At 41.2% G+C, this 13,397-nt stretch overlaps 1 protein-coding gene and 1 pseudogene across 2 annotated transcripts in view; both read left to right on the forward strand.

Annotated features, from left to right (window-relative positions):
- The window catches only part of NT5DC1 (5'-nucleotidase domain containing 1), a 446,918-nt gene that overhangs the window by 143,924 nt on the left and 289,597 nt on the right, over positions 1-13,397 (forward strand). The gene's annotated exons all lie outside the window — the stretch shown is intronic.
- On the forward strand, positions 12,238-12,356 carry LOC148537719 (5S ribosomal RNA; annotated as a pseudogene).

Below are 13,397 nucleotides of genomic sequence, written 5' to 3' on the forward strand. Positions count from 1 at the left end.
ATTAGTTTGCAAATACAAGTCACAATAGAAACTAATAAAAATGCGCTAATTAGTTCGCAAATACAAGTCACAATAGAAACTAATAAAAATGCGCTAATTAGTTCGCAAATACAAGTTAAAAAATACGCAGCTACAAAAAAAAGCATTTTTTAAAAATTTCGGAGTTAGAAAAACAAAGGTTACAAGTGTAAGGCCACCCAAAGTTGCGTAAAGACAAACATGAACATTTACAAAACAATTAAACAAATGAACTTACCAAGAGATAATATATAAGATTCCGGATCAAAAGGTCTTTGGGGCAGAGCCAAAAAAAAAACTAAGAGAGATGAAATGACGCCAAAAAAAGTAAGAAAATTCAGAAACAGAAGGAGACACAAATTGAACCAAAGTTAGACTTCCAAAAACTTACCAAAACAAGAAACGCCAAAAAGAAATCCAACAGAAAAAATGCGAACGGAAATAAAAAAAGCAAATATATCAAAAATACACTACTTCCTCCAACGCAAACTCCAAAACCCGCCAACAATCAACTCCAACCAACGTAACCTCCAACAATCCAAAAACGCCACCTCGACTCGAGACGCCCCAAGCCATAAATAGTGTTTAGTTTCCCGCACAAATTAAGGAGGGCTCATAGGAACGCACAATCAATGATGCGGCTGAAAAATAAGGACGCATGTATAAATACGTCACGAGCCAAACCAAACATTCTGGTGTATTTCTTGTTTGGAGCTCAGACATGGCTACAGACCAGGGAAACAATGGACAACAGTCTGGCGGTAAGTATTTCAGGCATTTTGACTCAATGATTAAATAGAAACATAATATTGTGCAAGTTGTGAAGTTGACAATTCTCCAAATTTACACAAATAGGTGAGGAGGATGACATGGAAGAGGCTGCCGGGCCCAGTATTCCGGGCAAAGCTGCCAAAAAGAAAAGGCAGCCACAATTCACAAGAAAGGAGATGGAGGTTTTGATTCAGAAGTGTGTGGACATCCTGCCACAGGCAGACAGGAATATGAGTGCAAGCCAGAAGTGGAGAATGTGGGAAGAGGTAGCCGTTGATGTCAATAGGGTGGGTGATTATGTCCGTCTAGCCCGGGATGTCAAACGGCGGTAAGTAAACACTTGCCCCCCCCCTAAAACCAAATCCCATTTTAAACAAAAGGATAATGGTTCCAATTTCACCCACAGATGGGCCGACTTCAAATATCGCCTGAAGCAAAAACTGGTGGACAGGGCTAGGCATGCAAGGGGGACAGGTGGGGGTCCCACCCCTGTGTCATTGGAGTTGAATGATTTAGAAGAGCTGGCACAGGGGTGTGTGCAGCCTGTGGAGGTGTTTGGCGTGTCCAACATGGATACGGACATGCCAGACTTTGCGGCTCCTCATGTTGTCCCAGGTAAAAATTGTGATGTCACCAACTCTGAAATGTTATTGTGCCAATATGTAGATTCTAATGTGACTCTTTTCTCATTTTTCAAACAGAGACACAGGCGGATGAGTCTGCTCCAGAGGGGAGCCTTGGCCGCCGAATTTCTGCTGGCTCTGCAGGGGAGGAACCAGTACATCCGGCTGAGGACCCTGCAGAAGCCAGTCCAGGGCAATCCCCCTCGCAGGCAGTGTCCCTCCTCACAGAACTCAATTTTAAATCGGATTTCCATACGGAGATTCTGCAGAGGATTGACGCCAGTCTGGTACGGGTGGCTGAGGACCTGGAGCAAAATGCTGCGGCCAACGTGACCATTGGTCAGGCCCTGGCGGAAAATACCAGGGCCAACATCCGCATCGCCAATGCCCTGGAGCTGCTCGTTCGCCAGCACATGGTGGAGCCGACCTCCCTTCCTGCCGAAACATCAGGATCCTCCACCTCTGGCACAACATCAGCCAATCCTCCAAATGTGCCTAGCCCTGTGCCTAGTCCAGAGGCCACAACATCTGCCTCTGGACAGGCCAGCCTGATGACATCCCGGACCCGGTCTGGCGCCCTCCCTCCCCCCAGCCAAATGGGCGAAAAAACGTTGACAGCATTGGCTACTTTTCCCACACTCCTTTTGTGCTTGCCTCATATTCCTTTCTGGCCAAAACTTCCCTCTCCTTTCTTGTGAATTGTTTTTAATTTTTTGATTTACGTTTACCAAAAATTTATTGTTTGCACAATTAATAAATATTGTGGAATGAACACTGCCAAAAATGTTTGTGTAAAATATGTGCATGATTTTTTTTGTGGATAGCAATAAATTTACATCAAATGTACGACTTTGTATTCTGACATTATTGTCAAAATGGGTTACATTTAATCCGGGCCCACAAGGCAACAACGTTGAACAAAAACATTTTATATTGGAAAAAGGGCTCTTTAAGGAACGTTTAAAACATTACCTAAGGATGCAAATTCACCTTGCAAAAACAAAATGAGCCAAAAAACCTAAACATGATGACATTATTGTTACAATAGTCCAAAAACCACAAATTGAGGCCAAAATAAACCCCCACAAATGTACGCTAATTGATTGTGTAATCCAGACATTAGCAGCTATGATTTCCACCTGCGTTCGGTTTTGTGCTATCCAAAAAAACTGATTTCAAAACACATACCAAGCTGGTTTTCAATCCAACACTAATTGATTTTCTGACAAGCTGTGATTAATCGATGCTACATCGTGGAGTGCCGGAACGGAGGAGAAGGCCATCGCCAATGTGGTCGAGTTATCCAGACCCTAAGCTGTGCGAGCATTTTGAAGGGAAAGAGGATCAGCCAGTGACGTATGAGTTGGTACGAACACATTTGACGTTCGCATTTGTTAATGTATGTACGCCCCAAAAACGCCTCGCCACGCCTGCGTTTTTCCATCTCCTCCCCCGTCAACACCCAAAAACGCCCTGATCTGTCAATCACATTTGAAATGTCACTTCCTGTACGCTATTTCACGAACGAGACTAAAAAAACTCGCAATCTGCCGTACGCACATGCGCAGTGTAACACCGACGCATGCGTGGTTAGTCAACATCGGAACGCAACGAGCGTACTGCTGTTAACGAACGGCTCTGAATCAGGGCCCTTGTCTTTTCCTGATAGAAAAGCCAAGATTTTTTCTGCTGCTTGTTAAAGTAGACTGCCACAAGTCCTAAGAAGTGCTCAATGTGTTTCTGTGTGCTTACACACCTTCGTCAGGAGCCATCCCCCCCAAATCCCTCTGCTGATTACGGACTTGTGTGCCTCCCAACAGGAGATCCCGCTGTGAGAACAAACCGATTCTCAGCACAGCGGCATGCAAACCCACTGAACAGTCTTCGGCGTTCTGTGGACAATGGAATATAAGACACACTCCACCCGAATACCGGTCTCTCTACCTCTGATCATTCCAAAGCCTGTCACGGAATACAACCTGACGAGAGGACAGTTACATTAAACTTTCATTTTGCTCTGTCTGAATACCACAGCTTGCACAAATTTGATCAACACAATCCATTTTGTTTTAGATTTTTTAATGTCTTTGCTTTCAGTATCTGGTATTACCCCCTTGTGCAGCAGTAACAGCTTCTAAATGATTCCGGTAATTGTTGATTAGTCCTGAACATCACCTTGGAAGAATTTTACCCCATTCCTTTGTACAAAACAGCTTCAACTCTGTTATGTTGGTGGGTTTCCTCCCATGAACTGCTCACTTCAGGTCCTTCCACAACATTTTGATTGGATTAGGGTCAGGACCTTGACTTGCCATTCCAAAATTTTACATGTATTCTTTTAACCATTCTTTGGTCGAATGACTTCTGTGCTTTGGGTTGTTGTCTTGCTGCATGACCAGCGTTCTCTTGAGATGCAGCTCATGGACAGATGTCCTGACATTTTCTTTTAGAATATTCTGGTATAATTCAGAAATCATTGTCCCATCAATGATAGCAAGTTGTCCTAGGCCAGATGCAGCATAACAGGCCCAAACCTTGCTACAGTACCACCACCATGTTTCACAGATGGTATGAGGTTTTTAAGCTGGAATGCAGTGTTCTCGTTTCTCCAAACATAACGCTTCTCATTTAAACCAAAAAGCTCTATTTTGGACTCATTTACTCACAAAACATTTTTCCAATAGTCTTCTGGCTTGTCTAGGTGATGGACAGCAATGTTTTTTTAGAGCAGTGGCTTTTTTCTTGCAATCCTGCCATACACACCATTGTTGTTCAGTATCCTCCTGATGGTGGCCTCATGAACATTAACATTAGCTAATGTGAGAAAGGCATTCAGTGTCACGATCCGGTGCAAGAGTTCCTCTGTGGAGGACGGTGAGCCGGGGGGTTCGGATAACTAGGGAGGTGACAGTCCTAGTTTCCCCAATAAAGGTTAAATCCAGGTGTTGGCGAGACCTAGCCAGAGGTGCGGAGTCCAACCCACTCTTTGGTCTTCACCAGTGACCTCTCCAATTGGGATATGGGTTTCCACACACCGAGTGAGCAGGTCACAGCTCCTCTGACTAGGTAACTGGGAGAGACAGGGAAACAAGGATGACACTGTAACTAGTACACAAGAGATGAACTGAATACTGGAATTTAACTGAATATTTGAGCCCTGGAGAGGTACTAAATACTTCAACACTGGATATGAATTAAATACTTGAAAATTGGAAAGGAACTGAATACTGTAACACTGGAGGTGAACTGAATACTGGAACACTGTAGATGAACTGAATACTTGAATATTGGAGATGAACTAAATACTTGAACACTAGAGATGCACAGAATACTTGAAGACTGGAGATGCACTGAACACTTGAACACTGGATATGAACTAAATACTTGAACACTGGTGATGAATGGAATACTTGAACACTGGTGATGAATGGAATACTTGAACACTGGTGATGAACTGAATACTTGAACACTGGTGATGAACTGAATACTTAAACACTGGTGATGAACGGAATACTTGAACACTGGTGATGAACTGAATACTTGAACACTGGTGATGAACGAAATACTTGAACACTAGAAATAAACTTAAGAATGTAGAGATCCTAGTCATAGGCTTGCTTGAGAACACAGGGAAATGTACTGAGAACTGCAACAGATTCAGGTGCTGATTTGCACACAGAGACACAGAGTGAAGTGGACACAGGCATGTACTGGGGATAGCTATAGATTCAGCTGAGAGCTAACTAGAAATTAGCTGGAAACCTGACACCTCAGTGACACAGGGAATCTGCAGTAGAGCTAGCAGCACACTACAAGACACACAGGAGAAATAACATAAAGCACTGGAGTACTGAGAGAGACTAAAGTCTCAGACTAAGAATTAGCATGGAAGCTAATACAGGTAACCCTGGAAAACTGAATAGGCAGAAGCAACACTCTGCAGGGAATAACACAGAGCAACACTGGTGAGCGTCACAGTCACTTGAACAGCGAAGTTGAACAGCAGTTTCCTGTTCCTGGAGTCAAACTTAAATACACCTGGGTAGCTTATCACTGGATCAGAGGATCAGCTGAGTGACCACAGGACTACCATTGGGAGAGACTAGTCAGGTGATATGGACCAACATGGCGGCACCCATGCCCGGCACCCCGGAAACCAGGACGAATGCACAGAAGCCCTAGCCTACTCTGTCACCACTCACCTCCACTCCCAGCGATCCCAGGCCGCATCCTTCCTTTGTGACCTTGCGAACTATTAGACGCCTTGTTGATCTTTGTTGGTCGACCACTCCTGGGGAGAGTAATAATGGTCTGGAATTTCCTCCATTTGTACCGATCTGTCTGACTGTTGATTGGTGGAGTCCAAACTCTTTAGATATGGTTTTGTAACCTTTTCCAGCATGATGAGCATCAACAACTCTTCTTCTGAGGTCCTCAGAAATCTCTTTTGTTCGTGGCATGATACACTTCTACAAACATGTGTTGTGAACATCAGACTTTGATAGATCCCTTTTCTTTTAAAAAGACCAGTCGTCCACTCACACCTGATTGTCATCCCATAGATTGAAAATACCTGACTCTAATTTCAACTTCAAAATATCTGCTAAGCCTAAAGGTTCACATACTTTTGCCACTCACAGATATGTGATATTGGTTCATTTTCCGAAAAAAAAAAATGAGCATGTCTATTTTTTTGTCTCATTTGTTTGATTTGGTTCTCTTTATCTACTTTTAGGACTTGTGTGAAAATCTCAGGTAGTTTTAGGCCAAATTTCAGCAGAAATATAGAAAATTCTGAAGGGTTCACAAACTTTCAAGCACCACTGTAATTTAGGCATGAACCATGGTAATGTCACCAATACAGTATTGTTCCCAGGCCTGGCAACAGGGGGGTATTAGGAAGACACATGTACCAGGCCCCCGTGCTACCGGCACAACACCCTTCCCCCCTCCTTGAACAGGAGTTCTGAATTACCCAGGGACCATGTATGCAGTGCAGCTGGAGTGCATGTTGTATGGGTCTTGCACCCATGCAAGATAAATAAAGCAGGGCAGCCTAGAGTTAAGAAGATGGTAGCTCCTGTGTCAGTTTGTGCTGCGGTGGAAGAGCAGTGGCTAGTGCGTGGTAGCAGGAAGGTAGATGGATCAGGTCTGCTACAAAGGCTTGTTTTAGTGTTTGGCAGATTTATAGTTAATCAGGAGATGTACAGTATATCTTCACTTGTATAAATACTATGTTTCTTTCCTGGATACATCATAATAATTTGTAAATTAAGAAGATATATATTCACTGAAGCGCCAAAAGTCATGGGATAGCAGTATGTAAAGGTAATGGTAGGTAATGCCACCATACTGTGCCATCTTGGAAATACCCAGATCTGCATCAGTTGTAATCTGACATCTCGTTAGTCAGTTTGAGCACCTGCTAGGCTGCTAATGGCAAGGCGACATGAATTATTGGACTTCAAATGAGGCATAATAGTGTGTGCCCTATGGTGTCACGTGTACCGGGAATAGCTCATAGCAGCCATTACCATCCGCAGTGGCTGACCACGGCAGCTTAATGATCATGGCCAGCTGCGTCTGGCCAGAATTGTCCGTGGTAACAGACAAGTAACACTTTCTCAAATCACATCCACATTCAATGCAGGAGGTGCCAGACACATATCCAGCAGGTTAGTGCAATGTTCTTAACTTCCATGGGATATGGGAGCAGAAGACCAACCAGAGTGCCCCTGTTAACACTACAACACTGGACACAGCACCTGTGATGTCGTTAAATGGACCCTGGAGGACTGGCAACATGTGCCGTGGTCTGATGAGTCACGGTTTCAATTGTTTCGGGCTGATGGTAGGGTTTGGGTGTGGTGCAGATCCCATTAAGCCATGAACTCCAGTTGTCAGCAAGGCACTGTGCATGTGGGTGGTGGTTCCATAATGGTGTTTGGTGTGTTGCATTGCTTGATGACCATTTGCAGCCCTTCATGTACTTCATGTACCCCCACAACAATGGAATATTCTAGCAGGATAATGCAGCATATCATCGGCCCAAGGATTTCCAGAATTTTTCCGAGAAGCATTCTGGAGAGTTTTGACGAATGATGTGGCCACCACATAATTCTTCAAAACCCTGGGAGAGTATAACTGTGTACAGCTGACTTCCCTCCCTCCTATATACTCACCCCGCTCTCCATCAATCTGCTCTCCGAAATCCCTGCTAGCATTTCCCTTTCTCCGGCACCTGGAGCATGTGCTCTGTCTGGCTTTCCTTAGTTGTGCCCCTGTCTTATCAGATGCAGTGGCCCATTTGGGGCTTCTTGATAAATTGCCCTGAAGCTTCATCTCTTATCACCGTAAATAGTGGCAATAAAAGATGTTGTTTACATGGCAAATTTTTTTATTTCATGTGTTATAAAAGAAAATGCAAGAAGAATTATACAAAGTTGCATAGGTGTAAGATGGTTTCCACCTATGCAACCACTAATGTACATTAAAAGTGTTTAACTGAAAATAAATATAGAGTTTGTCCACCGACCAGTGTAAATCCCTCTTACGCCCACAGAAAATTCATACTTTAGGTTTTCTTAAAAGGTGGTTTAAAAAGCATACATTGATTATTCTGCTACAATACAATGCTTCACAATTAACACACAAATTGTATTCAAGGGGAACTCACTTCCGACGTAAGGCTCTCTTTAGGGATCCGGTGAAAATACTGACAGACGGGATGCTGGCGCTTTGAGTCCCGGTGCCGGAATCCTGACACCTGTCAGATTCCCGGCGCCGACATCCCAACGGTAAGTACTGAGGTTAGGGGGAGGGTTAGGCGATTAGGAGGGAGGGTTAGATTTAGGGTGCGAGGAGGGGGAGAATTGGTTTAAGTGAACCGATAATCACTCTGAAGAGTCAAAGCGTTTATCGGATCTGCAGAATTTATCTGCTAGTGTGTACCTGGCTTTAGTCTTCTGTTCGGCACTAAAAGATCAAATTGGTTCTAATAGTAGCTAGTATAACAATTGCTATTCAATACATTTGTCATTGATCTATTAGCATTGATTCATGTATGCCAGATTTCAGGTATGTAAGGTTTTGAAATAAGGCATAACTTCTGATATTCAACCCAAAGAAAAAAAATATATATTATTTTGGGTGTAATTATTATTTCATTTAAGGCATTCTTACTCAATTAACCTAAACCATTTCAATATTGAAAGAGATTTTACTTTCTACTGTACTTTCTGATTTTTCACCACCAATTTATAACTTGTAATATAAAACATCAGTGTAAAACTGAATTTCAGAGGTTCTTTGTGGTAGATGACTAAATGCTTTGGACTCTAAATAAAAGCATTTCCCAGTGAGTTAATGAAAAAATAATTGTTTAAAATCTTGCCAGGTGTGACCTATTCTTCTAATGTTTTACAATTTTTTGCTCTGTCTCCTTGTTTATGCCTCATACCAGTTACTCTTGGAATGGCTTGCGGGAATTCTTTCCTATGGCCATATTGGCTTGGCCAAAACTGCCTGTCACTCCAGACTTGGCTCTGTGCTAATGTCTGCTTGCTTCAAATGGCTTTGTTCCTTTTCTTTTGTGACTAAACGGCTTTGGCAGAATCTGTCCCTTTAGTCCAGTCAGGATCTCATGACTTACAGTATACTGAACTTAGCATTCAGATGATACTAATGGTGAGTTTTTGGATGTTTAAGTAACTAGTGCTTTTCATATTAATCACTAGCTAGCAGATTTACACAGTTCACATTTAATGAAGATTAAAGTGGACATTTAAAGAAGCTTCTGCTTTATAGTCTCAAACTGCTTTTATGATGATGTATTTATTATTTGGCATAGCCTTTTTAAAGAAAAATATGAATAGAAATTGAAATTATTTTTTTAAACTGCTCTGTTTGAATATATTTCTATTTCTTTATGTCATGGAGAGTCAGGAGTCACAGCCACCATACACTATAATCCTCTAAAACTACTAACAGTTTAGGTTTAGGCTGATAATCCACTGGCATTAAGAACATTCAAGTGACACAGCTTGTTATGTACCGCACATTGTGTAACTAATGCTTACATCTTTTGTTCAGTGGGTGGCGGTGGTTGCAGACACTTAGGTGAATGAAGTGTGCTGTCCAATCTGGAGGCATAAGTGGAAGTAAGTATTGGGTCATTGAAACCAATAAGATTCATCCCTGTATCTGTCTGAATGCTCTTACTAGTTTTAAAAATAGAGATGAGCGGTTTGGTTTTGACTCGGATCTTCCCACCAAGTTCAGGCAAAACATTTTTCACTGAAAAAATGTTGAGTTTGTCCGTGAAAGATGATGTTTTGCTTTGTTCTGAGAACCTAACTTGGAGGGAAGATCCAAGCCAAAACTGAACCGCTCATCTCTAGTTAAAAAACACTGGTAAAAGCATTCATTTAACCATCAAGGGTTAACTAGTCTTCAAGTTAAAATAGATAAAGAAAATTTAGCATCTGCAGTGCCACTTCATACCATTATTGATGAAAATATACTAATTGGAACAGTAACAAGAATCTTATTGTATTAGAATTTACTTAGGTGCTTTACCTAATTTACTGGATAACAACAAATCTTCTAGAACAACACAAAAGAGGTTAACAATGGTACTAATACCCGAGGACTATTTAAGTTATTCATTATTTGCTATTATTTTTCAAATTAGTGAGACCACCTATAAAGGTCGTTTCTAACCTTTATGCACCTTTACCTTGTGGTGACACTAGTTGCCCTCTTTTTGGATTGAATAAATATATATATATATATATATATATATATATATCAAATGAGTTGTAAAATAAATAGAACATATAGTCAAGACATTGGCAAGGTTAGAAATAATGATTTTTATTTGAAATAATAATTTTGTCCTTTAAACTTTGTTTTCGTCAAAGAATGCTCCTTTTGCAGCAATTACAGCATTGCAGACCTTTGGCATTCTAGCTGTTAATTTGTTGAGGTAGTCTGAAGAAATTTCACCCCACGCTTCCTGAAGCACCTCCCACAAGTTGGATTGGCTTGATGGGCACTTCTTGTGTACCATACGGCCAAGCTGCTCCTACAACAGCTTTGTCCAGGAATGATGATGTTCGTCCATGTAAGATGACGTTTTGCCTCTTTCTGAGTTCCGTTTTTTTGGAGGGAAAAATCCGAACTCCACGTGCAAACTCGAACCTATCCGAGCCTGCACATCCCTAATATATATATATATATATATATATCAAGGTGATAAGGTACTAGTCCATGCGCTAAACCAGTCAAAAGTTCTGATCAGTCCTTTTAAAGAATCAATATGAATCAAGTTCAATTTATTCGTCCACTATGCTTCTGATATTGACAGTGGCTGCTCACGTTTTTCCAAACGGACCCTTGTTGTATGGATCCCAGTAGTCATGCAAAACAAAAGGTGAAAAACAATCGCCTCATAGTGCAGTACTTTTTATCAATTGGGCACGCACCATCAATATTCATTAAGCGTACCGTAAATTATTAGAATGTAGTCATGTGATAAATAATCCTCTGGATCTCTGTCTCCCTCTTGGATTATAGATAGTCCGGTTCTTATTCCACAGTCATTGATTTATATATGGAAGGAAAAACACACTCTCATAGTGTATTATTATTACTAACAATTTAATAGGACATACAGTAAACACACACAAAAATTGCATAAATACATTCAAAAAGTTTAATATGGGCTTATCTGAAATAGTGAAAGCATCAGGTAACAGAGGACCTAACTGCCTCAACGCAAATATGCAAATAGTAGAATTGATAGTGACCAGTGTGTTTATAACATCTGTATACAGTATATATATATATATATATATATATATATATATAGAGAGACATGTAAATATACAATTGCTTAAGTTTATAAAAAGTGCAAAACATAAGACCCAATAAGATTATGGATAAAAATTTCCAACAATTTATTAAACAATTCGATAAAAGGTGTTACATGAAAGACACATGGAATAATAAAAAACAGAAATAAATATTTTTTTTATGCTTATCTGTATTCAGAGTTAAAAAACTTCCTGAGGCAAGAAGTAAACGTCCCCAATGCATTTAATCCAATGTGGACTTCATCAAGAGGATACTACTCCAGTGTGTTGTCTCTATATTTATACCCCACTAATAGGGACTGATTGAAATCAGTTATGGAGTTCAATGGGCAGCACTTCCGCCCCTAGTATGCCAAATCCTCGATTCCAGGTTACAAAAAATAATTTAAATGTTTATACAGTTATATGCCTATAAATAACGTTAAATGCTATATTGTAAGCGTGTTAAAAATGCTAGAAAATCCATTATTTGCAAATGTATCCCGGGAGAGCTTCTTCTGCGTCCCGGCATCACTAACGCCCAATCCTGTGTCCTGGCGTCACTTCTGCCCAAACCTATGGGCCTAGTTCCACGTCACTTCTGCCAGGACTTCAGATCTACATTGCCAGACAGTGGCCGCATGTCCGGGGGGTCCATGCCCGAGCGTCCGGGGCAATGGTACCTGTAGTGGGTTTCTCGGTGGAAGGCCATGCTGTCTCTAAACATTTTAATTCAGAACACAAGTCGAACCCAGAGGATATAACATTTAAGGCAATTGAACATGTCTCCTTAGGAGAAAGAGGAGCAGATCTCAGTAATTTACTATCCAGACGTGAAATGTACTGGATTTTTTAATTTAACACTTTGCCCCCCTTTGATTTCAACAAGAGCTATGAAATAGCAAAATTTTCATAGTCTTTTTTTATCAGACAGACGATGAGGATGGCGGCAGTAGAAATGGAAAAAAAACATCTACAGCCATACCACTGTGTCAATGCCCAATCTCATCTGATCTTGGAAGCTAAGCATGTTCAGGCCTGGTTAGTACTTGGATGGGAGACTTCCTAGGAATACCGAGTGCAGTAGATGTAGTAACGCACATATTTTGAACTGCATAGGTGTCCCCATACTGTATAAATATAAAAGAAGTTGCCCACCAAAAACAATGACACAGAAACAACGGAGTAAGAGGGCAGATGTGACTACCCAAACATACAGGAGTAAAGATGGCGCAGGGCAGCACCACATGCGCACCGAGAAACCCACTACAGGTAGCATGGCCCCGGACGTTCGGGCATGGACCCCCCGGACATGCGGCCACTGTCTGGCAATGTAGATGTGAAGTCCTGGCAGAAGTGACGTAGAACTAGGCCCATAGGTTTGGGCAGAAGTGACGCCAGGACACAGGATTGGGCGGTAGTGACGCCGGGACGCAGAAGAAGCACTTCCTAGGAATACTGGGTGCAGTAGATGTAACCAACATGCAAATTAATTTATCTGGAAGAGAGTCATCTTTTTTATTTATTTTATTTTTCTTCTACTCCATAAAGAGCATCAAATAAATCCACATACAAACTTATCTGAGAGAACTCAACTGACTTTCTGAATATAATTGACTTCCTGAACTAAACTACCAATTCCTATTTCTAGTCATGACTTTCTTAAATTAACACTACTTCTTCAACTAACGCTACTCTATACAAACCTCCCCAAAGGAGAGATTGTGCTATTTTGTTGAAAATTATATATGAAGTTGTATTTATATATACACCTAACCATTTTCATCTATTTAGTCTGCCCTAAGGTTTTTGAGCCTAGAGAGCAATCTATGTACATATTCATTTATTAGCACATCAGATGCCATGGATAATATAAAAAATATATGAGTAATTATATATTGATTAATGACTCTCTATTTTGAACTGCATAGGTGTCCACATACTGTATTTATATAAAAGAAGTTGGCCACCAAAAAGAATGACACCGAAACAATGGAATAAGAGGGCAGATGTCACTACCCAAACATACAGGAGTAAAGATGGTGCCGGGCAGTGGCACATGCACACCGAGAAACCCACTACAGATATCATTGCCCCAGGATATGCTGCCACTGTCTGGCAACGTAGATGT

Source organism: Taudactylus pleione, unplaced genomic scaffold (assembly GCF_031769625.1).
Source record: "Taudactylus pleione unplaced genomic scaffold, aTauple2 ptg000046l, whole genome shotgun sequence".
In the NCBI taxonomy this organism is placed as follows: Eukaryota; Metazoa; Chordata; class Amphibia; order Anura; family Myobatrachidae; genus Taudactylus; species Taudactylus pleione.